This window comes from Hyperolius riggenbachi, chromosome 2, assembly GCF_040937935.1.
Source record: "Hyperolius riggenbachi isolate aHypRig1 chromosome 2, aHypRig1.pri, whole genome shotgun sequence".
NCBI lineage: Eukaryota > Metazoa > Chordata > Amphibia > Anura > Hyperoliidae > Hyperolius > Hyperolius riggenbachi.
The window spans coordinates 348,514,648-348,541,744 of record NC_090647.1 but is presented as its reverse complement, the minus strand read 5'-3'; the positions used below and the strand labels follow the sequence as shown (position 1 = coordinate 348,541,744).

The following is a 27,097-nucleotide window of genomic DNA, read 5'->3' as shown; positions in this document are numbered from 1 at the left end:
CACAGGACAATTGGAACTGTGTCTCATGCTCTCTGTCACCTTCTTTCAACCAAAAAGATGGCTAACCTTTTGAAATCACAAACCTTTGCCTGTTCTTTTAAAACAGGGAGGGTAAGATATTACATTACCTACCTATTTTAATTAACATAACTATTGTAACTTAATGACAGTATGTTTGTTTAGGCTGAAGTTCCTCTTTAACCAAGCCAGGGATACAGGTAGCAAGAAGCCAAGATGCACAGGACAATACCTTGATGAACTGCTAGCTGTCAGTTTTCCTCATTGGTTATCAGAGGCGTATCTAGGGAAAACAGCGCCATGGCAAACATTGATGCCCTAACATTTTAATGTGTAGTGTCAGTTGAAATGGTTGTGCCCAAGTTAGGGTGAAGTATGGCCTATAAGAGTATTGCAATAGGTTAGCTTAAATATATCCCCCAAATTGCAGTTAGACAGCTTGTCCCCCCAAAAGATGTAACCAGGTAGCAGAATGTCCCCCAGATAAAACTAGAATCTGTATGCAGAACACCAAGGTTGCTACGGAGCAGCCCCCTCAGTAACAGGCGCCCATGGCACATGCTATACCTGAACCCCTGTAGATATGCCTTTGTTGGTTATCACTGCAGGTGACCCACCAGCATACATTTCTCAGTATCTACCTGGAATGGATATCACTAGAATCTAGAAATCACGATCTACCTTCCACTGCACTCTACCGATCACTACCAATCTGCCTTAGAACCTACTTATCCCTATCTGCCAGCCACTAGAAGGTAAAGGACTAGAAAACCCCTACACTCACTTCACATAGGGATTGTAAATGAGATCATTATAATACCAGCTTGAAAGCAAAACTAATGCAACATGTATCCAGCTAGTAATTTGGCCAATAAGAATAATCAGAAAGGACATCTGATTAGCCTAATACCAAGGTGTACACTATTTGCGTTAAAGTCATGTCCGCCGTCTCCGCATGTCAGCCGGCAGCGGTCCCCGCCTCGCCGTCACGGACAGGTCCTTCGGCCGCACACAGGGCATGGGCTACGCGTGCGCGCGCCCAGCGGCAGGACCTTTATGCAGCTAGACGGAGAGTCAGCTGACTCGCCGGTCAGCTGACTCCAGCTAGCTGCCGGATTGGCTGGGCGGCTGGGTGGCGCTGCAGAAGCGCTCCCAGCATATAAGGAGCTGTTTGTCAGTTGCTCCTCGTCTGCTGTCGTGATTACCTCGTGTGCTAGCGCTCAGACCTTAGACTAGATCCCTGGTGTTGATGCTAAGGATTTCACATCAAGATTAGAACATTGCTGATATTGTATTTGATTTCCTGTGTATGATTCTCGGCTAACTCTGACTCTGATCCTGCTTTCTGACTCTGTACTTCTACCTATCTGCCTCACTGTTGCTGAACCTTTTGCCTAATTACCGACTACTCTCTTGCCTTACGATTTAGTACCGATACTTACCTCTCTGTTGCTGAACCTTCTGCCTGATTACCGATTACTCTCTTGCCTAACGATTTTGTACCGATACTTACCTCTCTGTTGCCAACTCGATTAGTCTGACTCCTCTACTCTCACCAGAGGGCCCTTGTCTCTGGTGAGGGGCTCTGTACTGTTAGGGCCCTCCAGCTCCTCTGTAGAGGTACAGCCAAGCCTATCAGTGCTACTGTTGCACCAAACACCACAATATTGTATTCCTCTGCTATACTAGTATTATTGGTGATTCTGCAGGTCACCACATAATCTGGTATAGTCTGCATTATTGGTGATTCTGCAAATCACCACATAATCAGACATTTGAGTCGCTACACAGTACCATTACAGAACAGCAGACCACATTATGGACGCACTACGCAGCCAGGTGGAGGCCTTAGCCACTTCAGTAAACAATCTCATTGGGGTGGTTAATACGCAACAAACCCAGATCACTCAATTGTCTGGGTCTGTACAGGCCCTCCAAACGGCCGTCAACACAATGCGATCCCCCAGTCGTAGACCTTCACATGTCGGTACCTGAGAAATTTTTAGGTCACAGGTCTGATTTTCAAAATTTTCGAAATCGAGTCTTGTCCTATTTTGAGTTGAGGCCTACTTTGTCAGGTTCAGAGCAACAAAGAGTGACTTTTATAAAAACCTTGTTATCAGGAGACTCACAAACCTGGGCATATAATCTCCCTCCTGGAGATGAGGCCCTGTCCTCAGTTGAGGAATTCTTTAAAGCAATGGCCATCATATATGATGATCCGGACGTTTCGATCACTGCTGAGAGGAAACTTAAGGCTCTCAAGCAGGGACGGAATTCTGTAGGATTTTATGCAGCTGAATTTAGAAGGTGGGCTGTGTTGGCTAGGTGGGGGTATTATGCTTTGTTAGACTGCTTTCTTTCTGGCTTATCAGATGCAGTCTCTGAGCTAATGTTGGGACACCCTGAACCAAAAAATATCGATGATGCTATTTCTCTGGCTGTGCGAGTTGACCGCCGGCTACGTTATCAGCGACAAACTCGTGGGAAGAGTGCAGTAAGGTCTGTTTCTTACGCTACCTCCTCTCCTTCCACGTCAACAGATGAGCCGATGCATATCGGACATTCCCGTTTGACACAAGTGGAGAAGGATCGCATAAGGTCTGAAAAGCTTTGTCTGTATTGTGCAGAGGAGGGTCACATGGTACAAAATTGCCCCAAGAAGTCGGGAAACTCTGCCGCCTAGGAGTAGTTGGAGGTAGCACCCTAGGTGAGCAGATGTTACCTCTATGCAATAATCGTTTACTCCTACCTTGTTTCATTTCTTGGGAAGACCGGGCTGCGTGCACTGAGGCCTTCGTGCACTCTGGCTCGGCGGCCAATTTTTTTTTTAAACATATTTTATTGCACATATGTCATTACAAATTATAAAAACTGGACACAGTTGAAAATTATATTACATCGCATATAACAAGTCAGTATACAATGCGCCTTCAGACATCTGCGCGTTTCTCAACATTTTCACCGAACCCCCCTCCCCCCCCCCTCCCCCAACCTCATCTACAACTACCTATCTCATCGGGTATTATTAACCAGACCACATCTCCATATGCTTGTCTATACGGTATGGTTTTTTTTCCTGTTTTTGTTTTTGTTGCTAGCCAAGTTCCGATGTGTCTAGCACTTTAAGTATCTGATCTTACTATTTCAAGCTTCCCTAGGCTGCCAAGTAGTTGTTCCGTGCAATACCAAGATGTGTATTTAAAGGGATCCATGAGTGCCGCTATCTCTTCGCTTGTGTAGAAAAATTCCACAAATCGTCGCCAGGTATTAAACAATTTTTTTGTTCTTTTCTCTTTATGTGCTAATGTCAGGATTTTTTCTTTATCGAACAGGAATTTTAGCTCTTTTCTTAATTCACCTAAGGATGGGGTTGTAGGATATATCCAACGATTAAATATAACTTTCCGCGCTGCCATGAGTGTTATGTGAACTAGATCTGTTGGCTTCATATTTCTGGTACCCTCTTTTTCTGGATCATACCAATTGAACAGTAGCATCCATGGATCCCTCTCCACATCTCGCCTGCACATTCTTTTAATTAGTTTACAGACCTTCGTCCAAAATACCACTATCCTTGGACATTCCCACATACAATGATATATATTAGCAAACGGAATTTTACATTTAGGGCACTGAGGTACATATTCTGGGTTGGGTGGTGGATTTCTGTACCTGATGTCGAACGCATATTTTGCCTTATGCAGAAACAATAAATGCAATTCTCTCCATACCTCGTATGTTATTAATTGCCTTATAACTTCATTTCCCCCCAGTATTTTCTTAGATGTATCCTTATCCTTCAAGATTTTTTCCCAACTCTTAAAACTAGAATGCGCCACTTGTTCTTGACGCCATGAACACATATCTTTGTATAACGTAGAAAGTGATACTTCCTTGTTTCCAGGTTTTATTAGTTTGTCAAACTGGGTGATTTCTAATATAGGAGCTAGATCCTTCAGTACAGAGGAGCAGTAGGAGAGAATTTGTGCATGGTATAAGAAATGGGTATTCGGTATATTAAATTTTTGCCTTATTTCCGCAAAGGTGAGTAATCTTTTTTCCCTTAAATTACAGATGTGGCCTAACATAGTTATTCCATGTGTTTCCCAAAGCAGAAACCCTTTATGTTGAATGGCGGGCGAAAATTCAGGGTTACTCCATAGTAACATATATTTTGATAGCTGAAAAGGCAGCTTAAGCATTTTCCTAACCTCTCTACATGCTAAAATCGTGTCCCGGAGTACCACATTATGTTTGATTCTCTTTGGAAGATTTCTATATTTAGTGTGCATTATTCCCTTCAACGTCCATGGTTCCACCATTTCAATCTCTATTTCGATATTTGAAAATGTATTAGTTTCATCTATCCAGTCTTTTATGTGTCGGATAAGACATGCCAAATTATATGTTCTAACGTTTGGAACATTTAACCCTCCCAGTGTTTTGGGTAGCTGCAATTTATGCAATGAAATCCTGTGTCGTTTCCCTCTCCACATAAATTCCATGAAGGCCTTTTGTAATCTCTGTATATCTTTATGTCTAATTAGCATAGGGATATTTTGCATAGGATATATAATTTTACCAAAAGATACCATTTTGAGTAGACCAGCTCTTCCAGTCAAATTCAAAGGGAGGTCTTTCCATGTCTGAATTTGTTTAATTATTTTGTCAATCAAACTGGAAAAATTCAAATCATAAATTTCCTGTGGGGTTCTAGCCAGGAATATCCCAAAGTATTTCAACTTATTGCCCGCTATTTTAATAGATTGGGATTTCGCCCATCTGTTATCTGTATGTTTGGATAAAAAGAATAATTCTGATTTATCTTTATTCACCTTAAATCCAGTGAATCCCTCAATTTCGTCAAAAAATCCCATTATTGTTCCCATTTGCTCTTGTGGTTTGTCCAAAAAATAGAGGAGATCATGTGCAAACAATGCTTGTTTTATTTCTGATCGTTCTAATTTTATCCCCCTGATTAGTATGTCCAATCCTTTTGATATAGGTTCCATTGCTAAATTAAAAAGCAAGGGCGACAGTGGGCAACCCTGTCTAGTGCCTGAGGCTAATGAAAATCCCTGAGACAAGAACCCTGGTAGTTGTATCTTAGCACTTGGATTAGTGTACATTGTCTTTATATATTGCAAAAAGGTTCCCATAAATCCCATTGTTTCCATTGTATCATACAACCACCTTCTATTTACATTATCAAAAGCTTTTTCCATATCCACACTAAAGGTGGCCACACACCATACAATTTTTTAAATATCTGTTCAATTTAAGAATTGCAATCAATTTTTCTGACTGATTGTAACATTTCAAAAATATGACCAATGTACCAAACACCTATGTTCAATTTTTTCCTCAATTATGAAAAAACTGATTGGAAACTCAGAGAAAATTGCTAGGATGTGTATATTAATAAATTAACAATCCAACACACACCATACAATCTTTAGTAGAAATTGAAAAGAAATATCTGGCATTCCGGATCGATTTAAATCGAAAAAAACGAGAAATCCGATCGGATTTTTCAGTCGAATGAAAAAAAGCTTTCGATTTTTTTGAGAGATACGATCGTTTTTATCGAATTACTGCAAAATTGGATCATTTTATTGTATCGTGTGTGGCCACCTTTAGTATTGCACTGTCCTTATACGTTCTGGGGAATGCTCTTGCTTGTTCCAATACCAAAAGAACCTTACGAATGTTTGCTACAGATGATCTCCCCTTTATGAACCCCACCTGATTGGAAGATATTAATTTAGGTATTATGTCAGATAGACTATCTGCCATTATTTTAGATAATATTTTGATGTCCTGATTTATTAATGATATGGGTCTATAAGACTCGGTAAGAGTCAAGTCTCTACCCTGCTTTGGGAGTACTTTTATATACGCCAAATTAGCTGAGTCAAGATAAGTTTTTCCCTCCAGGATTGCATTGTATAATTTTGTAATTGTTTCTGATATATCTTTTTTTTTAGCAATTTAAAGAATTCAGAGGAATACCCGTCTGGGCCAGGTGCTTTTCCACACGCTAAGTTTTTAATCGTGGTTTCCACTTCAAGAACTGTAACCGGTGCATTTAAATATGACAGGTCATCTTGGTTAATTGTAGGTAATTTAAATTTTTTTAGAAATTTTTGGGCCATCTCTTGATTATAGTCTGATTCTTGATATAGCTTTGTATAATACCCTTGGAATAAATTTAACACCGATGCAGGATCAGAGCATAATTCTGTGCTTCCTGTTCCTTTCTTAAGGATTGGTATAGCTGTGCCTACATATGGAGGTCGTGATAATTTCGCCAGCAATTTTCCAGATTTGTTGCCATGTTGATAAAATTTAGCAGCTAGTCTATTTCTTGTGTATAGTTCCCTCCTATGTAGCCAATAATCATAGTTACTTTTCTCCTCTACCCACAGGTCTCTATCTTTTTTTTGCTCCTGAACCTTTATAAGTATTATAAGCAGTTCTGACCCTTTCGACGACCACCAGGTTATATTCCTGCTGGGTTGTCTTTTTCCTCTGTGCTAAATGATTTATTATCTGCCCTCTAAGGACTGCCTTTGCCGCATCCCAGAATAATGTCCTGTCTTTCGCATGCTGTTTATTTAAATCTACATATTCCATCCACCAGTTTTTTAACTCCCCTGCAAAGCTTTCATCTTCATATAAGTACCCTGGAAATCTCCATACAAAGTCTTTTCCCTTTGGAATGTTATCTGCTTACATTAGAACCACCGGACTATGATCAGAAATGACCATATCCATAATATCTGCATGTATTATTTTGTGTGCTCAGCTAGCATCAATGAATATGTAATCAATCTTTGACATTGTGTGATGGACCAGTGAATCCCTCAATTTCGTCAAAAAATCCCATTATTGTTCCCATTTGCTCTTGTGGTTTGTCCAAAAAATAGAGGAGATCATGTGCAAACAATGCTTGTTTTATTTCTGATCGTTCTAATTTTATCCCCCTGATTAGTATGTCCAATCCTTTTGATATAGGTTCCATCAGGGGTGCCTCTAGCCATGTTGTCACTCCAGGCGAGAAAATCCGTGGCGCCCCCCACCCCCATGGTGCCCTTCCATGAAAATAATCATAATGCAGCAACATTTCACCAGGAAATAATCATAATCCGGCAGCTTTCATCAGAAAATTCCCAATTCGGGCAGTGTTTCACCAGAAAATACACGTAATGTAAGGCTGCAGAAGTGAGCTTACGTGCTGTGGGCCAGTGAATTGACGCGGCAAGCCTGTTCACCATCTGGAGACACAAAGGGGACAGAAGGAGGCACATGGGGACAGAGGAAGGCGCAGGGGACAGAGGTGGCACATGGGGACTGAAGAGGCACATGGAGACAGAAGGAGGCACAAAGGGATACAGAAGGAGGCACAGGAGTACAGGAGGAGGCAGAGAGGCACTGAAGGAGGAACAGGGGGGCAGAGGTAGCACAAGGGGACAAATAAAGGCAAAGGGGACATAAGGAGGCACAGGGGACAGAAGGAGGCACAAAGGGCACAGAAGGAGGCAGAGATGTCACAAATGAGGAAAGAAGGATGCACAAGGCACAGAGGTGTCAGCTGCCTGCAACTTAGGCTAAGTAGATTCAGCAGAAGCAAGTAATAGAGCAGCTACAGGGGTGTGGCTTAATCTTGGGTGGGGCTTAATTTGGGGGCGGGGCTTAATTATGCAACATGGCGCCCCCCAGGACCAATGGCACTACAGGCAATGGCCTGTACTGCCTATGCCTAGAGGCGCCCCTGGGTTCCATTGCTAAATTAAAAAGCAAGGGCGACAGTGGGCAACCCTGTCTAGTGCCTGAGGCTAATGAAAATCCCTGAGACAAGAACCCTGGTAGTTGTATCTTAGCACTTGGATTAGTGTACATTGTCTTTATATATTGCAAAAAGGTTCCCATAAATCCCATTGTTTCCATTGTATCATACAACCACCTTCTATTTACATTATCAAAAGCTTTTTCCATATCCACACTAAAGGTGGCCACACACCATACAATTTTTTAAATATCTGTTCAATTTAAGAATTGCAATCAATTTTTCTGACTGATTGTAACATTTCAAAAATATGACCAATGTACCAAACACCTATGTTCAATTTTTTCCTCAATTATGAAAAAACTGATTGGAAACTCAGAGAAAATTGCTAGGATGTGTATATTAATAAATTAACAATCCAACACACACCATACAATCTTTAGTAGAAATTGAAAAGAAATATCTGGCATTCCGGATCGATTTAAATCGAAAAAAACGAGAAATCCGATCGGATTTTTCAGTCGAATGAAAAAAAGCTTTCGATTTTTTTGAGAGATACGATCGTTTTTATCGAATTACTGCAAAATTGGATCATTTTATTGTATCGTGTGTGGCCACCTTTAGTATTGCACTGTCCTTATACGTTCTGGGGAATGCTCTTGCTTGTTCCAATACCAAAAGAACCTTACGAATGTTTGCTACAGATGATCTCCCCTTTATGAACCCCACCTGATTGGAAGATATTAATTTAGGTATTATGTCAGATAGACTATCTGCCATTATTTTAGATAATATTTTGATGTCCTGATTTATTAATGATATGGGTCTATAAGACTCGGTAAGAGTCAAGTCTCTACCCTGCTTTGGGAGTACTTTTATATACGCCAAATTAGCTGAGTCAAGATAAGTTATTCCCTCCAGGATTGCATTGTATAATTTTGTAATTGTTTCTGATATATCTTTTTTTTTAGCAATTTAAAGAATTCAGAGGAATACCCGTCTGGGCCAGGTGCTTTTCCACACGCTAAGTTTTTAATCGTGGTTTCCACTTCAAGAACTGTAACCGGTGCATTTAAATATGACAGGTCATCTTGGTTAATTGTAGGTAATTTAAATTTTTTTAGAAATTTTTGGGCCATCTCTTGATTATAGTCTGATTCTTGATATAGCTTTGTATAATACCCTTGGAATAAATTTAACACCGATGCAGGATCAGAGCATAATTCTGTGCTTCCTGTTCCTTTCTTAAGGATTGGTATAGCTGTGCCTACATATGGAGGTCGTGATAATTTCGCCAGCAATTTTCCAGATTTGTTGCCATGTTGATAAAATTTAGCAGCTAGTCTATTTCTTGTGTATAGTTCCCTCCTATGTAGCCAATAATCATAGTTACTTTTCTCCTCTACCCACAGGTCTCTATCTTTTTTTTGCTCCTGAACCTTTATAAGTATTATAAGCAGTTCTGACCCTTTCGACGACCACCAGGTTATATTCCTGCTGGGTTGTCTTTTTCCTCTGTGCTAAATGATTTATTATCTGCCCTCTAAGGACTGCCTTTGCCGCATCCCAGAATAATGTCCTGTCTTTCGCATGCTGTTTATTTAAATCTACATATTCCATCCACCAGTTTTTTAACTCCCCTGCAAAGCTTTCATCTTCATATAAGTACCCTGGAAATCTCCATACAAAGTCTTTTCCCTTTGGAATGTTATCTGCTTACATTAGAACCACCGGACTATGATCAGAAATGACCATATCCATAATATCTGCATGTATTATTTTGTGTGCTCAGCTAGCATCAATGAATATGTAATCAATCTTTGACATTGTGTGATGGACCAGTGAATCCCTCAATTTCGTCAAAAAATCCCATTATTGTTCCCATTTGCTCTTGTGGTTTGTCCAAAAAATAGAGGAGATCATGTGCAAACAATGCTTGTTTTATTTCTGATCGTTCTAATTTTATCCCCCTGATTAGTATGTCCAATCCTTTTGATATAGGTTCCATCAGGGGTGCCTCTAGCCATGTTGTCACTCCAGGCGAGAAAATCCGTGGCGCCCCCCACCCCCATGGTGCCCTTCCATGAAAATAATCATAATGCAGCAACATTTCACCAGGAAATAATCATAATCCGGCAGCTTTCATCAGAAAATTCCCAATTCGGGCAGTGTTTCACCAGAAAATACACGTAATGTAAGGCTGCAGAAGTGAGCTTACGTGCTGTGGGCCAGTGAATTGACGCGGCAAGCCTGTTCACCATCTGGAGACACAAAGGGGACAGAAGGAGGCACATGGGGACAGAGGAAGGCGCAGGGGACAGAGGTGGCACATGGGGACTGAAGAGGCACATGGAGACAGAAGGAGGCACAAAGGGATACAGAAGGAGGCACAGGAGTACAGGAGGAGGCAGAGAGGCACTGAAGGAGGAACAGGGGGGCAGAGGTAGCACAAGGGGACAAATAAAGGCAAAGGGGACATAAGGAGGCACAGGGGACAGAAGGAGGCACAAAGGGCACAGAAGGAGGCAGAGATGTCACAAATGAGGAAAGAAGGATGCACAAGGCACAGAGGTGTCAGCTGCCTGCAACTTAGGCTAAGTAGATTCAGCAGAAGCAAGTAATAGAGCAGCTACAGGGGTGTGGCTTAATCTTGGGTGGGGCTTAATTTGGGGGCGGGGCTTAATTATGCAACATGGCGCCCCCCAGGACCAATGGCACTACAGGCAATGGCCTGTACTGCCTATGCCTAGAGGCGCCCCTGGGTTCCATTGCTAAATTAAAAAGCAAGGGCGACAGTGGGCAACCCTGTCTAGTGCCTGAGGCTAATGAAAATCCCTGAGACAAGAACCCTGGTAGTTGTATCTTAGCACTTGGATTAGTGTACATTGTCTTTATATATTGCAAAAAGGTTCCCATAAATCCCATTGTTTCCATTGTATCATACAACCACCTTCTATTTACATTATCAAAAGCTTTTTCCATATCCACACTAAAGGTGGCCACACACCATACAATTTTTTAAATATCTGTTCAATTTAAGAATTGCAATCAATTTTTCTGACTGATTGTAACATTTCAAAAATATGACCAATGTACCAAACACCTATGTTCAATTTTTTCCTCAATTATGAAAAAACTGATTGGAAACTCAGAGAAAATTGCTAGGATGTGTATATTAATAAATTAACAATCCAACACACACCATACAATCTTTAGTAGAAATTGAAAAGAAATATCTGGCATTCCGGATCGATTTAAATCGAAAAAAACGAGAAATCCGATCGGATTTTTCAGTCGAATGAAAAAAAGCTTTCGATTTTTTTGAGAGATACGATCGTTTTTATCGAATTACTGCAAAATTGGATCATTTTATTGTATCGTGTGTGGCCACCTTTAGTATTGCACTGTCCTTATACGTTCTGGGGAATGCTCTTGCTTGTTCCAATACCAAAAGAACCTTACGAATGTTTGCTACAGATGATCTCCCCTTTATGAACCCCACCTGATTGGAAGATATTAATTTAGGTATTATGTCAGATAGACTATCTGCCATTATTTTAGATAATATTTTGATGTCCTGATTTATTAATGATATGGGTCTATAAGACTCGGTAAGAGTCAAGTCTCTACCCTGCTTTGGGAGTACTTTTATATACGCCAAATTAGCTGAGTCAAGATAAGTTATTCCCTCCAGGATTGCATTGTATAATTTTGTAATTGTTTCTGATATATCTTTTTTTTTAGCAATTTAAAGAATTCAGAGGAATACCCGTCTGGGCCAGGTGCTTTTCCACACGCTAAGTTTTTAATCGTGGTTTCCACTTCAAGAACTGTAACCGGTGCATTTAAATATGACAGGTCATCTTGGTTAATTGTAGGTAATTTAAATTTTTTTAGAAATTTTTGGGCCATCTCTTGATTATAGTCTGATTCTTGATATAGCTTTGTATAATACCCTTGGAATAAATTTAACACCGATGCAGGATCAGAGCATAATTCTGTGCTTCCTGTTCCTTTCTTAAGGATTGGTATAGCTGTGCCTACATATGGAGGTCGTGATAATTTCGCCAGCAATTTTCCAGATTTGTTGCCATGTTGATAAAATTTAGCAGCTAGTCTATTTCTTGTGTATAGTTCCCTCCTATGTAGCCAATAATCATAGTTACTTTTCTCCTCTACCCACAGGTCTCTATCTTTTTTTTGCTCCTGAACCTTTATAAGTATTATAAGCAGTTCTGACCCTTTCGACGACCACCAGGTTATATTCCTGCTGGGTTGTCTTTTTCCTCTGTGCTAAATGATTTATTATCTGCCCTCTAAGGACTGCCTTTGCCGCATCCCAGAATAATGTCCTGTCTTTCGCATGCTGTTTATTTAAATCTACATATTCCATCCACCAGTTTTTTAACTCCCCTGCAAAGCTTTCATCTTCATATAAGTACCCTGGAAATCTCCATACAAAGTCTTTTCCCTTTGGAATGTTATCTGCTTACATTAGAACCACCGGACTATGATCAGAAATGACCATATCCATAATATCTGCATGTATTATTTTGTGTGCTCAGCTAGCATCAATGAATATGTAATCAATCTTTGACATTGTGTGATGGACCAGTGAATCCCTCAATTTCGTCAAAAAATCCCATTATTGTTCCCATTTGCTCTTGTGGTTTGTCCAAAAAATAGAGGAGATCATGTGCAAACAATGCTTGTTTTATTTCTGATCGTTCTAATTTTATCCCCCTGATTAGTATGTCCAATCCTTTTGATATAGGTTCCATCAGGGGTGCCTCTAGCCATGTTGTCACTCCAGGCGAGAAAATCCGTGGCGCCCCCCACCCCCATGGTGCCCTTCCATGAAAATAATCATAATGCAGCAACATTTCACCAGGAAATAATCATAATCCGGCAGCTTTCATCAGAAAATTCCCAATTCGGGCAGTGTTTCACCAGAAAATACACGTAATGTAAGGCTGCAGAAGTGAGCTTACGTGCTGTGGGCCAGTGAATTGACGCGGCAAGCCTGTTCACCATCTGGAGACACAAAGGGGACAGAAGGAGGCACATGGGGACAGAGGAAGGCGCAGGGGACAGAGGTGGCACATGGGGACTGAAGAGGCACATGGAGACAGAAGGAGGCACAAAGGGATACAGAAGGAGGCACAGGAGTACAGGAGGAGGCAGAGAGGCACTGAAGGAGGAACAGGGGGGCAGAGGTAGCACAAGGGGACAAATAAAGGCAAAGGGGACATAAGGAGGCACAGGGGACAGAAGGAGGCACAAAGGGCACAGAAGGAGGCAGAGATGTCACAAATGAGGAAAGAAGGATGCACAAGGCACAGAGGTGTCAGCTGCCTGCAACTTACGCTAAGTAGATTCAGCAGAAGCAAGTAATAGAGCAGCTACAGGGGTGTGGCTTAATCTTGGGTGGGGCTTAATTTGGGGGCGGGGCTTAATTATGCAACATGGCGCCCCCCAGGACCAATGGCACTACAGGCAATGGCCTGTACTGCCTATGCCTAGAGGCGCCCCTGGCCCCCCTGTTCCTCCTTCAGTGCCTCTCTGCCTCCTCCTGTACTCCTGTGCCTCCTTCTGTATCCCTTTGTGCCTCCTTCTGTCTCCATGTGCCTCTTCAGTCCCCATGTGCCACCTCTGTCCCCTGCGCCTTCCTCTGTCCCCATGTGCCTCCTTCTGTCCCCTTTGTGTCTCCAGATGGTGAACAGGCTTGCCGCGTCAATTCACTGGCCCACAGCACGTAAGCTCACTTCTGCAGCCTTACATTACGTGTATTTTCTGGTGAAACACTGCCCGAATTGGGAATTTTCTGATGAAAGCTGCCGGATTATGATTATTTCCTGGTGAAATGTTGCTGCATTATGATTATTTTCATGGAAGGGCACCATGGGGGTGGGGGGCGCCACGGATTTTCTCGCCTGGAGTGACAACATGGCTAGAGGCACCCCTGAGGGGGGCAGAGGTAGCACAAGGGGACAAATAAAGGCAAAGGGGACATAAGGAGGCACAGGGGACAGAAGGAGGCACAAAGGGCACAGAAGGAGGCAGAGATGTCACAAATGAGGAAAGAAGGATGCACAAGGCACAGAGGTGTCAGCTGCCTGCAACTTACGCTAAGTAGATTCAGCAGAAGCAAGTAATAGAGCAGCTACAGGGGTGTGGCTTAATCTTGGGTGGGGCTTAATTTGGGGGCGGGGCTTAATTATGCAACATGGCGCCCCACAGGACCAATGGCACTACAGGCAATGGCCTGTACTGCCTATGCCTAGAGGCGCCCCTGGGTTCCATTGCTAAATTAAAAAGCAAGGGCGACAGTGGGCAACCCTGTCTAGTGCCTGAGGCTAATGAAAATCCCTGAGACAAGAACCCTGGTAGTTGTATTTTAGCACTTGGATTAGTGTACATTGTCTTTATATATTGCAAAAAGGTTCCCATAAATCCCATTGTTTCCATTGTATCATACAACCACCTTCTATTTACATTATCAAAAGCTTTTTCCATATCCACACTAAAGGTGGCCACACACCATACAATTTTTTAAATATCTGTTCAATTTAAGAATTGCAATCAATTTTTCTGACTGATTGTAACATTTCAAAAATATGACCAATGTACCAAACACCTATGTTCAATTTTTTCCTCAATTATGAAAAAACTGATTGGAAACTCAGAGAAAATTGCTAGGATGTGTATATTAATAAATTAACAATCCAACACACACCATACAATCTTTAGTAGAAATTGAAAAGAAATATCTGGCATTCCGGATCGATTTAAATCGAAAAAAACGAGAAATCCGATCGGATTTTTCAGTCGAATGAAAAAAAGCTTTCGATTTTTTTGAGAGATACGATCGTTTTTATCGAATTACTGCAAAATTGGATCATTTTATTGTATCGTGTGTGGCCACCTTTAGTATTGCACTGTCCTTATACGTTCTGGGGAATGCTCTTGCTTGTTCCAATACCAAAAGAATCTTACGAATGTTTGCTACAGATGATCTCCCCTTTATGAACCCCACCTGATTGGAAGATATTAATTTAGGTATTATGTCAGATAGACTATCTGCCATTATTTTAGATAATATTTTGATGTCCTGATTTATTAATGATATGGGTCTATAAGACTCGGTAAGAGTCAAGTCTCTACCCTGCTTTGGGAGTACTTTTATATACGCCAAATTAGCTGAGTCAAGATAAGTTATTCCCTCCAGGATTGCATTGTATAATTTTGTAATTGTTTCTGATATATCTTTTTTTTTAGCAATTTAAAGAATTCAGAGGAATACCCGTCTGGGCCAGGTGCTTTTCCACACGCTAAGTTTTTAATCGTGGTTTCCACTTCAAGAACTGTAACCGGTGCATTTAAATATGACAGGTCATCTTGGTTAATTGTAGGTAATTTAAATTTTTTTAGAAATTTTTGGGCCATCTCTTGATTATAGTCTGATTCTTGATATAGCTTTGTATAATACCCTTGGAATAAATTTAACACCGATGCAGGATCAGAGCATAATTCTGTGCTTCCTGTTCCTTTCTTAAGGATTGGTATAGCTGTGCCTACATATGGAGGTCGTGATAATTTCGCCAGCAATTTTCCAGATTTGTTGCCATGTTGATAAAATTTAGCAGCTAGTCTATTTCTTGTGTATAGTTCCCTCCTATGTAGCCAATAATCATAGTTACTTTTCTCCTCTACCCACAGGTCTCTATCTTTTTTTTGCTCCTGAACCTTTATAAGTATTATAAGCAGTTCTGACCCTTTCGACGACCACCAGGTTATATTCCTGCTGGGTTGTCTTTTTCCTCTGTGCTAAATGATTTATTATCTGCCCTCTAAGGACTGCCTTTGCCGCATCCCAGAATAATGTCCTGTCTTTCGCATGCTGTTTATTTAAATCTACATATTCCATCCACCAGTTTTTTAACTCCCCTGCAAAGCTTTCATCTTCATATAAGTACCCTGGAAATCTCCATACAAAGTCTTTTCCCTTTGGAATGTTATCTGCTTACATTAGAACCACCGGACTATGATCAGAAATGACCATATCCATAATATCTGCATGTATTATTTTGTGTGCTCAGCTAGCATCAATGAATATGTAATCAATCTTTGACATTGTGTGATGGACCAGTGAATCCCTCAATTTCGTCAAAAAATCCCATTATTGTTCCCATTTGCTCTTGTGGTTTGTCCAAAAAATAGAGGAGATCATGTGCAAACAATGCTTGTTTTATTTCTGATCGTTCTAATTTTATCCCCCTGATTAGTATGTCCAATCCTTTTGATATAGGTTCCATCAGGGGTGCCTCTAGCCATGTTGTCACTCCAGGCGAGAAAATCCGTGGCGCCCCCCACCCCCATGGTGCCCTTCCATGAAAATAATCATAATGCAGCAACATTTCACCAGGAAATAATCATAATCCGGCAGCTTTCATCAGAAAATTCCCAATTCGGGCAGTGTTTCACCAGAAAATACACGTAATGTAAGGCTGCAGAAGTGAGCTTACGTGCTGTGGGCCAGTGAATTGACGCGGCAAGCCTGTTCACCATCTGGAGACACAAAGGGGACAGAAGGAGGCACATGGGGACAGAGGAAGGCGCAGGGGACAGAGGTGGCACATGGGGACTGAAGAGGCACATGGAGACAGAAGGAGGCACAAAGGGATACAGAAGGAGGCACAGGAGTACAGGAGGAGGCAGAGAGGCACTGAAGGAGGAACAGGGGGGCAGAGGTAGCACAAGGGGACAAATAAAGGCAAAGGGGACATAAGGAGGCACAGGGGACAGAAGGAGGCACAAAGGGCACAGAAGGAGGCAGAGATGTCACAAATGAGGAAAGAAGGATGCACAAGGCACAGAGGTGTCAGCTGCCTGCAACTTAGGCTAAGTAGATTCAGCAGAAGCAAGTAATAGAGCAGCTACAGGGGTGTGGCTTAATCTTGGGTGGGGCTTAATTTGGGGGCGGGGCTTAATTATGCAACATGGCGCCCCCCAGGACCAATGGCACTACAGGCAATGGCCTGTACTGCCTATGCCTAGAGGCGCCCCTGGGTTCCATTGCTAAATTAAAAAGCAAGGGCGACAGTGGGCAACCCTGTCTAGTGCCTGAGGCTAATGAAAATCCCTGAGACAAGAACCCTGGTAGTTGTATCTTAGCACTTGGATTAGTGTACATTGTCTTTATATATTGCAAAAAGGTTCCCATAAATCCCATTGTTTCCATTGTATCATACAACCACCTTCTATTTACATTATCAAAAGCTTTTTCCATATCCACACTAAAGGTGGCCACACACCATACAATTTTTTAAATATCTGTTCAATTTAAGAATTGCAATCAATTTTTCTGACTGATTGTAACATTTCAAAAATATGACCAATGTACCAAACACCTATGTTCAATTTTTTCCTCAATTATGAAAAAACTGATTGGAAACTCAGAGAAAATTGCTAGGATGTGTATATTAATAAATTAACAATCCAACACACACCATACAATCTTTAGTAGAAATTGAAAAGAAATATCTGGCATTCCGGATCGATTTAAATCGAAAAAAACGAGAAATCCGATCGGATTTTTCAGTCGAATGAAAAAAAGCTTTCGATTTTTTTGAGAGATACGATCGTTTTTATCGAATTACTGCAAAATTGGATCATTTTATTGTATCGTGTGTGGCCACCTTTAGTATTGCACTGTCCTTATACGTTCTGGGGAATGCTCTTGCTTGTTCCAATACCAAAAGAACCTTACGAATGTTTGCTACAGATGATCTCCCCTTTATGAACCCCACCTGATTGGAAGATATTAATTTAGGTATTATGTCAGATAGACTATCTGCCATTATTTTAGATAATATTTTGATGTCCTGATTTATTAATGATATGGGTCTATAAGACTCGGTAAGAGTCAAGTCTCTACCCTGCTTTGGGAGTACTTTTATATACGCCAAATTAGCTGAGTCAAGATAAGTTATTCCCTCCAGGATTGCATTGTATAATTTTGTAATTGTTTCTGATATATCTTTTTTTTTAGCAATTTAAAGAATTCAGAGGAATACCCGTCTGGGCCAGGTGCTTTTCCACACGCTAAGTTTTTAATCGTGGTTTCCACTTCAAGAACTGTAACCGGTGCATTTAAATATGACAGGTCATCTTGGTTAATTGTAGGTAATTTAAATTTTTTTAGAAATTTTTGGGCCATCTCTTGATTATAGTCTGATTCTTGATATAGCTTTGTATAATACCCTTGGAATAAATTTAACACCGATGCAGGATCAGAGCATAATTCTGTGCTTCCTGTTCCTTTCTTAAGGATTGGTATAGCTGTGCCTACATATGGAGGTCGTGATAATTTCGCCAGCAATTTTCCAGATTTGTTGCCATGTTGATAAAATTTAGCAGCTAGTCTATTTCTTGTGTATAGTTCCCTCCTATGTAGCCAATAATCATAGTTACTTTTCTCCTCTACCCACAGGTCTCTATCTTTTTTTTGCTCCTGAACCTTTATAAGTATTATAAGCAGTTCTGACCCTTTCGACGACCACCAGGTTATATTCCTGCTGGGTTGTCTTTTTCCTCTGTGCTAAATGATTTATTATCTGCCCTCTAAGGACTGCCTTTGCCGCATCCCAGAATAATGTCCTGTCTTTCGCATGCTGTTTATTTAAATCTACATATTCCATCCACCAGTTTTTTAACTCCCCTGCAAAGCTTTCATCTTCATATAAGTACCCTGGAAATCTCCATACAAAGTCTTTTCCCTTTGGAATGTTATCTGCTTACATTAGAACCACCGGACTATGATCAGAAATGACCATATCCATAATATCTGCATGTATTATTTTGTGTGCTCAGCTAGCATCAATGAATATGTAATCAATCTTTGACATTGTGTGATGGACCAGTGAATCCCTCAATTTCGTCAAAAAATCCCATTATTGTTCCCATTTGCTCTTGTGGTTTGTCCAAAAAATAGAGGAGATCATGTGCAAACAATGCTTGTTTTATTTCTGATCGTTCTAATTTTATCCCCCTGATTAGTATGTCCAATCCTTTTGATATAGGTTCCATCAGGGGTGCCTCTAGCCATGTTGTCACTCCAGGCGAGAAAATCCGTGGCGCCCCCCACCCCCATGGTGCCCTTCCATGAAAATAATCATAATGCAGCAACATTTCACCAGGAAATAATCATAATCCGGCAGCTTTCATCAGAAAATTCCCAATTCGGGCAGTGTTTCACCAGAAAATACACGTAATGTAAGGCTGCAGAAGTGAGCTTACGTGCTGTGGGCCAGTGAATTGACGCGGCAAGCCTGTTCACCATCTGGAGACACAAAGGGGACAGAAGGAGGCACATGGGGACAGAGGAAGGCGCAGGGGACAGAGGTGGCACATGGGGACTGAAGAGGCACATGGAGACAGAAGGAGGCACAAAGGGATACAGAAGGAGGCACAGGAGTACAGGAGGAGGCAGAGAGGCACTGAAGGAGGAACAGGGGGGCAGAGGTAGCACAAGGGGACAAATAAAGGCAAAGGGGACATAAGGAGGCACAGGGGACAGAAGGAGGCACAAAGGGCACAGAAGGAGGCAGAGATGTCACAAATGAGGAAAGAAGGATGCACAAGGCACAGAGGTGTCAGCTGCCTGCAACTTAGGCTAAGTAGATTCAGCAGAAGCAAGTAATAGAGCAGCTACAGGGGTGTGGCTTAATCTTGGGTGGGGCTTAATTTGGGGGCGGGGCTTAATTATGCAACATGGCGCCCCACAGGACCAATGGCACTACAGGCAATGGCCTGTACTGCCTATGCCTAGAGGCGCCCCTGGGTTCCATTGCTAAATTAAAAAGCAAGGGCGACAGTGGGCAACCCTGTCTAGTGCCTGAGGCTAATGAAAATCCCTGAGACAAGAACCCTGGTAGTTGTATCTTAGCACTTGGATTAGTGTACATTGTCTTTATATATTGCAAAAAGGTTCCCATAAATCCCATTGTTTCCATTGTATCATACAACCACCTTCTATTTACATTATCAAAAGCTTTTTCCATATCCACACTAAAGGTGGCCACACACCATACAATTTTTTAAATATCTGTTCAATTTAAGAATTGCAATCAATTTTTCTGACTGATTGTAACATTTCAAAAATATGACCAATGTACCAAACACCTATGTTCAATTTTTTCCTCAATTATGAAAAAACTGATTGGAAACTCAGAGAAAATTGCTAGGATGTGTATATTAATAAATTAACAATCCAACACACACCATACAATCTTTAGTAGAAATTGAAAAGAAATATCTGGCATTCCGGATCGATTTAAATCGAAAAAAACGAGAAATCCGATCGGATTTTTCAGTCGAATGAAAAAAAGCTTTCGATTTTTTTGAGAGATACGATCGTTTTTATCGAATTACTGCAAAATTGGATCATTTTATTGTATCGTGTGTGGCCACCTTTAGTATTGCACTGTCCTTATACGTTCTGGGGAATGCTCTTGCTTGTTCCAATACCAAAAGAACCTTACGAATGTTTGCTACAGATGATCTCCCCTTTATGAACCCCACCTGATTGGAAGATATTAATTTAGGTATTATGTCAGATAGACTATCTGCCATTATTTTAGATAATATTTTGATGTCCTGATTTATTAATGATATGGGTCTATAAGACTCGGTAAGAGTCAAGTCTCTACCCTGCTTTGGGAGTACTTTTATATACGCCAAATTAGCTGAGTCAAGATAAGTTATTCCCTCCAGGATTGCATTGTATAATTTTGTAATTGTTTCTGATATATCTTTTTTTTTAGCAATTTAAAGAATTCAGAGGAATACCCGTCTGGGCCAGGTGCTTTTCCACACGCTAAGTTTTTAATCGTGGTTTCCACTTCAAGAACTGTAACCGGTGCATTTAAATATGACAGGTCATCTTGGTTAATTGTAGGTAATTTAAATTTTTTTAGAAATTTTTGGGCCATCTCTTGATTATAGTCTGATTCTTGATATAGCTTTGTATAATACCCTTGGAATAAATTTAACACCGATGCAGGATCAGAGCATAATTCTGTGCTTCCTGTTCCTTTCTTAAGGATTGGTATAGCTGTGCCTACATATGGAGGTCGTGATAATTTCGCCAGCAATTTTCCAGATTTGTTGCCATGTTGATAAAATTTAGCAGCTAGTCTATTTCTTGTGTATAGTTCCCTCCTATGTAGCCAATAATCATAGTTACTTTTCTCCTCTACCCACAGGTCTCTATCTTTTTTTTGCTCCTGAACCTTTATAAGTATTATAAGCAGTTCTGACCCTTTCGACGACCACCAGGTTATATTCCTGCTGGGTTGTCTTTTTCCTCTGTGCTAAATGATTTATTATCTGCCCTCTAAGGACTGCCTTTGCCGCATCCCAGAATAATGTCCTGTCTTTCGCATGCTGTTTATTTAAATCTACATATTCCATCCACCAGTTTTTTAACTCCCCTGCAAAGCTTTCATCTTCATATAAGTACCCTGGAAATCTCCATACAAAGTCTTTTCCCTTTGGAATGTTATCTGCTTACATTAGAACCACCGGACTATGATCAGAAATGACCATATCCATAATATCTGCATGTATTATTTTGTGTGCTCAGCTAGCATCAATGAATATGTAATCAATCTTTGACATTGTGTGATGGACCAGTGAATCCCTCAATTTCGTCAAAAAATCCCATTATTGTTCCCATTTGCTCTTGTGGTTTGTCCAAAAAATAGAGGAGATCATGTGCAAACAATGCTTGTTTTATTTCTGATCGTTCTAATTTTATCCCCCTGATTAGTATGTCCAATCCTTTTGATATAGGTTCCATCAGGGGTGCCTCTAGCCATGTTGTCACTCCAGGCGAGAAAATCCGTGGCGCCCCCCACCCCCATGGTGCCCTTCCATGAAAATAATCATAATGCAGCAACATTTCACCAGGAAATAATCATAATCCGGCAGCTTTCATCAGAAAATTCCCAATTCGGGCAGTGTTTCACCAGAAAATACACGTAATGTAAGGCTGCAGAAGTGAGCTTACGTGCTGTGGGCCAGTGAATTGACGCGGCAAGCCTGTTCACCATCTGGAGACACAAAGGGGACAGAAGGAGGCACATGGGGACAGAGGAAGGCGCAGGGGACAGAGGTGGCACATGGGGACTGAAGAGGCACATGGAGACAGAAGGAGGCACAAAGGGATACAGAAGGAGGCACAGGAGTACAGGAGGAGGCAGAGAGGCACTGAAGGAGGAACAGGGGGGCAGAGGTAGCACAAGGGGACAAATAAAGGCAAAGGGGACATAAGGAGGCACAGGGGACAGAAGGAGGCACAAAGGGCACAGAAGGAGGCAGAGATGTCACAAATGAGGAAAGAAGGATGCACAAGGCACAGAGGTGTCAGCTGCCTGCAACTTAGGCTAAGTAGATTCAGCAGAAGCAAGTAATAGAGCAGCTACAGGGGTGTGGCTTAATCTTGGGTGGGGCTTAATTTGGGGGCGGGGCTTAATTATGCAACATGGCGCCCCACAGGACCAATGGCACTACAGGCAATGGCCTGTACTGCCTATGCCTAGAGGCGCCCCTGGGTTCCATTGCTAAATTAAAAAGCAAGGGCGACAGTGGGCAACCCTGTCTAGTGCCTGAGGCTAATGAAAATCCCTGAGACAAGAACCCTGGTAGTTGTATCTTAGCACTTGGATTAGTGTACATTGTCTTTATATATTGCAAAAAGGTTCCCATAAATCCCATTGTTTCCATTGTATCATACAACCACCTTCTATTTACATTATCAAAAGCTTTTTCCATATCCACACTAAAGGTGGCCACACACCATACAATTTTTTAAATATCTGTTCAATTTAAGAATTGCAATCAATTTTTCTGACTGATTGTAACATTTCAAAAATATGACCAATGTACCAAACACCTATGTTCAATTTTTTCCTCAATTATGAAAAAACTGATTGGAAACTCAGAGAAAATTGCTAGGATGTGTATATTAATAAATTAACAATCCAACACACACCATACAATCTTTAGTAGAAATTGAAAAGAAATATCTGGCATTCCGGATCGATTTAAATCGAAAAAAACGAGAAATCCGATCGGATTTTTCAGTCGAATGAAAAAAAGCTTTCGATTTTTTTGAGAGATACGATCGTTTTTATCGAATTACTGCAAAATTGGATCATTTTATTGTATCGTGTGTGGCCACCTTTAGTATTGCACTGTCCTTATACGTTCTGGGGAATGCTCTTGCTTGTTCCAATACCAAAAGAACCTTACGAATGTTTGCTACAGATGATCTCCCCTTTATGAACCCCACCTGATTGGAAGATATTAATTTAGGTATTATGTCAGATAGACTATCTGCCATTATTTTAGATAATATTTTGATGTCCTGATTTATTAATGATATGGGTCTATAAGACTCGGTAAGAGTCAAGTCTCTACCCTGCTTTGGGAGTACTTTTATATACGCCAAATTAGCTGAGTCAAGATAAGTTTTTCCCTCCAGGATTGCATTGTATAATTTTGTAATTGTTTCTGATATATCTTTTTTTTTAGCAATTTAAAGAATTCAGAGGAATACCCGTCTGGGCCAGGTGCTTTTCCACACGCTAAGTTTTTAATCGTGGTTTCCACTTCAAGAACTGTAACCGGTGCATTTAAATATGACAGGTCATCTTGGTTAATTGTAGGTAATTTAAATTTTTTTAGAAATTTTTGGGCCATCTCTTGATTATAGTCTGATTCTTGATATAGCTTTGTATAATACCCTTGGAATAAATTTAACACCGATGCAGGATCAGAGCATAATTCTGTGCTTCCTGTTCCTTTCTTAAGGATTGGTATAGCTGTGCCTACATATGGAGGTCGTGATAATTTCGCCAGCAATTTTCCAGATTTGTTGCCATGTTGATAAAATTTAGCAGCTAGTCTATTTCTTGTGTATAGTTCCCTCCTATGTAGCCAATAATCATAGTTACTTTTCTCCTCTACCCACAGGTCTCTATCTTTTTTTTGCTCCTGAACCTTTATAAGTATTATAAGCAGTTCTGACCCTTTCGACGACCACCAGGTTATATTCCTGCTGGGTTGTCTTTTTCCTCTGTGCTAAATGATTTATTATCTGCCCTCTAAGGACTGCCTTTGCCGCATCCCAGAATAATGTCCTGTCTTTCGCATGCTGTTTATTTAAATCTACATATTCCATCCACCAGTTTTTTAACTCCCCTGCAAAGCTTTCATCTTCATATAAGTACCCTGGAAATCTCCATACAAAGTCTTTTCCCTTTGGAATGTTATCTGCTTACATTAGAACCACCGGACTATGATCAGAAATGACCATATCCATAATATCTGCATGTATTATTTTGTGTGCTCAGCTAGCATCAATGAATATGTAATCAATCTTTGACATTGTGTGATGGACCAGTGAATCCCTCAATTTCGTCAAAAAATCCCATTATTGTTCCCATTTGCTCTTGTGGTTTGTCCAAAAAATAGAGGAGATCATGTGCAAACAATGCTTGTTTTATTTCTGATCGTTCTAATTTTATCCCCCTGATTAGTATGTCCAATCCTTTTGATATAGGTTCCATCAGGGGTGCCTCTAGCCATGTTGTCACTCCAGGCGAGAAAATCCGTGGCGCCCCCCACCCCCATGGTGCCCTTCCATGAAAATAATCATAATGCAGCAACATTTCACCAGGAAATAATCATAATCCGGCAGCTTTCATCAGAAAATTCCCAATTCGGGCAGTGTTTCACCAGAAAATACACGTAATGTAAGGCTGCAGAAGTGAGCTTACGTGCTGTGGGCCAGTGAATTGACGCGGCAAGCCTGTTCACCATCTGGAGACACAAAGGGGACAGAAGGAGGCACATGGGGACAGAGGAAGGCGCAGGGGACAGAGGTGGCACATGGGGACTGAAGAGGCACATGGAGACAGAAGGAGGCACAAAGGGATACAGAAGGAGGCACAGGAGTACAGGAGGAGGCAGAGAGGCACTGAAGGAGGAACAGGGGGGCAGAGGTAGCACAAGGGGACAAATAAAGGCAAAGGGGACATAAGGAGGCACAGGGGACAGAAGGAGGCACAAAGGGCACAGAAGGAGGCAGAGATGTCACAAATGAGGAAAGAAGGATGCACAAGGCACAGAGGTGTCAGCTGCCTGCAACTTACGCTAAGTAGATTCAGCAGAAGCAAGTAATAGAGCAGCTACAGGGGTGTGGCTTAATCTTGGGTGGGGCTTAATTTGGGGGCGGGGCTTAATTATGCAACATGGCGCCCCCCAGGACCAATGGCACTACAGGCAATGGCCTGTACTGCCTATGCCTAGAGGCGCCCCTGGCCCCCCTGTTCCTCCTTCAGTGCCTCTCTGCCTCCTCCTGTACTCCTGTGCCTCCTTCTGTATCCCTTTGTGCCTCCTTCTGTCTCCATGTGCCTCTTCAGTCCCCATGTGCCACCTCTGTCCCCTGCGCCTTCCTCTGTCCCCATGTGCCTCCTTCTGTCCCCTTTGTGTCTCCAGATGGTGAACAGGCTTGCCGCGTCAATTCACTGGCCCACAGCACGTAAGCTCACTTCTGCAGCCTTACATTACGTGTATTTTCTGGTGAAACACTGCCCGAATTGGGAATTTTCTGATGAAAGCTGCCGGATTATGATTATTTCCTGGTGAAATGTTGCTGCATTATGATTATTTTCATGGAAGGGCACCATGGGGGTGGGGGGCGCCACGGATTTTCTCGCCTGGAGTGACAACATGGCTAGAGGCACCCCTGAGGGGGGCAGAGGTAGCACAAGGGGACAAATAAAGGCAAAGGGGACATAAGGAGGCACAGGGGACAGAAGGAGGCACAAAGGGCACAGAAGGAGGCAGAGATGTCACAAATGAGGAAAGAAGGATGCACAAGGCACAGAGGTGTCAGCTGCCTGCAACTTACGCTAAGTAGATTCAGCAGAAGCAAGTAATAGAGCAGCTACAGGGGTGTGGCTTAATCTTGGGTGGGGCTTAATTTGGGGGCGGGGCTTAATTATGCAACATGGCGCCCCACAGGACCAATGGCACTACAGGCAATGGCCTGTACTGCCTATGCCTAGAGGCGCCCCTGGGTTCCATTGCTAAATTAAAAAGCAAGGGCGACAGTGGGCAACCCTGTCTAGTGCCTGAGGCTAATGAAAATCCCTGAGACAAGAACCCTGGTAGTTGTATCTTAGCACTTGGATTAGTGTACATTGTCTTTATATATTGCAAAAAGGTTCCCATAAATCCCATTGTTTCCATTGTATCATACAACCACCTTCTATTTACATTATCAAAAGCTTTTTCCATATCCACACTAAAGGTGGCCACACACCATACAATTTTTTAAATATCTGTTCAATTTAAGAATTGCAATCAATTTTTCTGACTGATTGTAACATTTCAAAAATATGACCAATGTACCAAACACCTATGTTCAATTTTTTCCTCAATTATGAAAAAACTGATTGGAAACTCAGAGAAAATTGCTAGGATGTGTATATTAATAAATTAACAATCCAACACACACCATACAATCTTTAGTAGAAATTGAAAAGAAATATCTGGCATTCCGGATCGATTTAAATCGAAAAAAACGAGAAATCCGATCGGATTTTTCAGTCGAATGAAAAAAAGCTTTCGATTTTTTTGAGAGATACGATCGTTTTTATCGAATTACTGCAAAATTGGATCATTTTATTGTATCGTGTGTGGCCACCTTTAGTATTGCACTGTCCTTATACGTTCTGGGGAATGCTCTTGCTTGTTCCAATACCAAAAGAACCTTACGAATGTTTGCTACAGATGATCTCCCCTTTATGAACCCCACCTGATTGGAAGATATTAATTTAGGTATTATGTCAGATAGACTATCTGCCATTATTTTAGATAATATTTTGATGTCCTGATTTATTAATGATATGGGTCTATAAGACTCGGTAAGAGTCAAGTCTCTACCCTGCTTTGGGAGTACTTTTATATACGCCAAATTAGCTGAGTCAAGATAAGTTTTTCCCTCCAGGATTGCATTGTATAATTTTGTAATTGTTTCTGATATATCTTTTTTTTTAGCAATTTAAAGAATTCAGAGGAATACCCGTCTGGGCCAGGTGCTTTTCCACACGCTAAGTTTTTAATCGTGGTTTCCACTTCAAGAACTGTAACCGGTGCATTTAAATATGACAGGTCATCTTGGTTAATTGTAGGTAATTTAAATTTTTTTAGAAA

The 27,097-nt window shown here is 41.3% G+C and overlaps 1 long non-coding RNA gene across 8 annotated transcripts; it reads left to right on the top strand.

The window, feature by feature from the left end:
* LOC137546759 (uncharacterized) lies at window positions 1-27,097 on the top strand. 8 transcript variants are annotated; one of them, XR_011026353.1, is made up of 9 exons: window positions 1-111; window positions 6,009-6,138; window positions 8,782-8,915; window positions 11,555-11,688; window positions 15,089-15,222; window positions 17,862-17,995; window positions 20,635-20,768; window positions 23,408-23,541; window positions 26,942-27,097. It is a non-coding gene; the product is annotated as an uncharacterized lncRNA (long non-coding RNA). The 8 variants fall into 8 exon arrangements; XR_011026358.1 differs by having other exon boundaries at window positions 6,009-6,142; window positions 8,782-8,911; XR_011026357.1 differs by having other exon boundaries at window positions 6,009-6,142; window positions 11,555-11,684.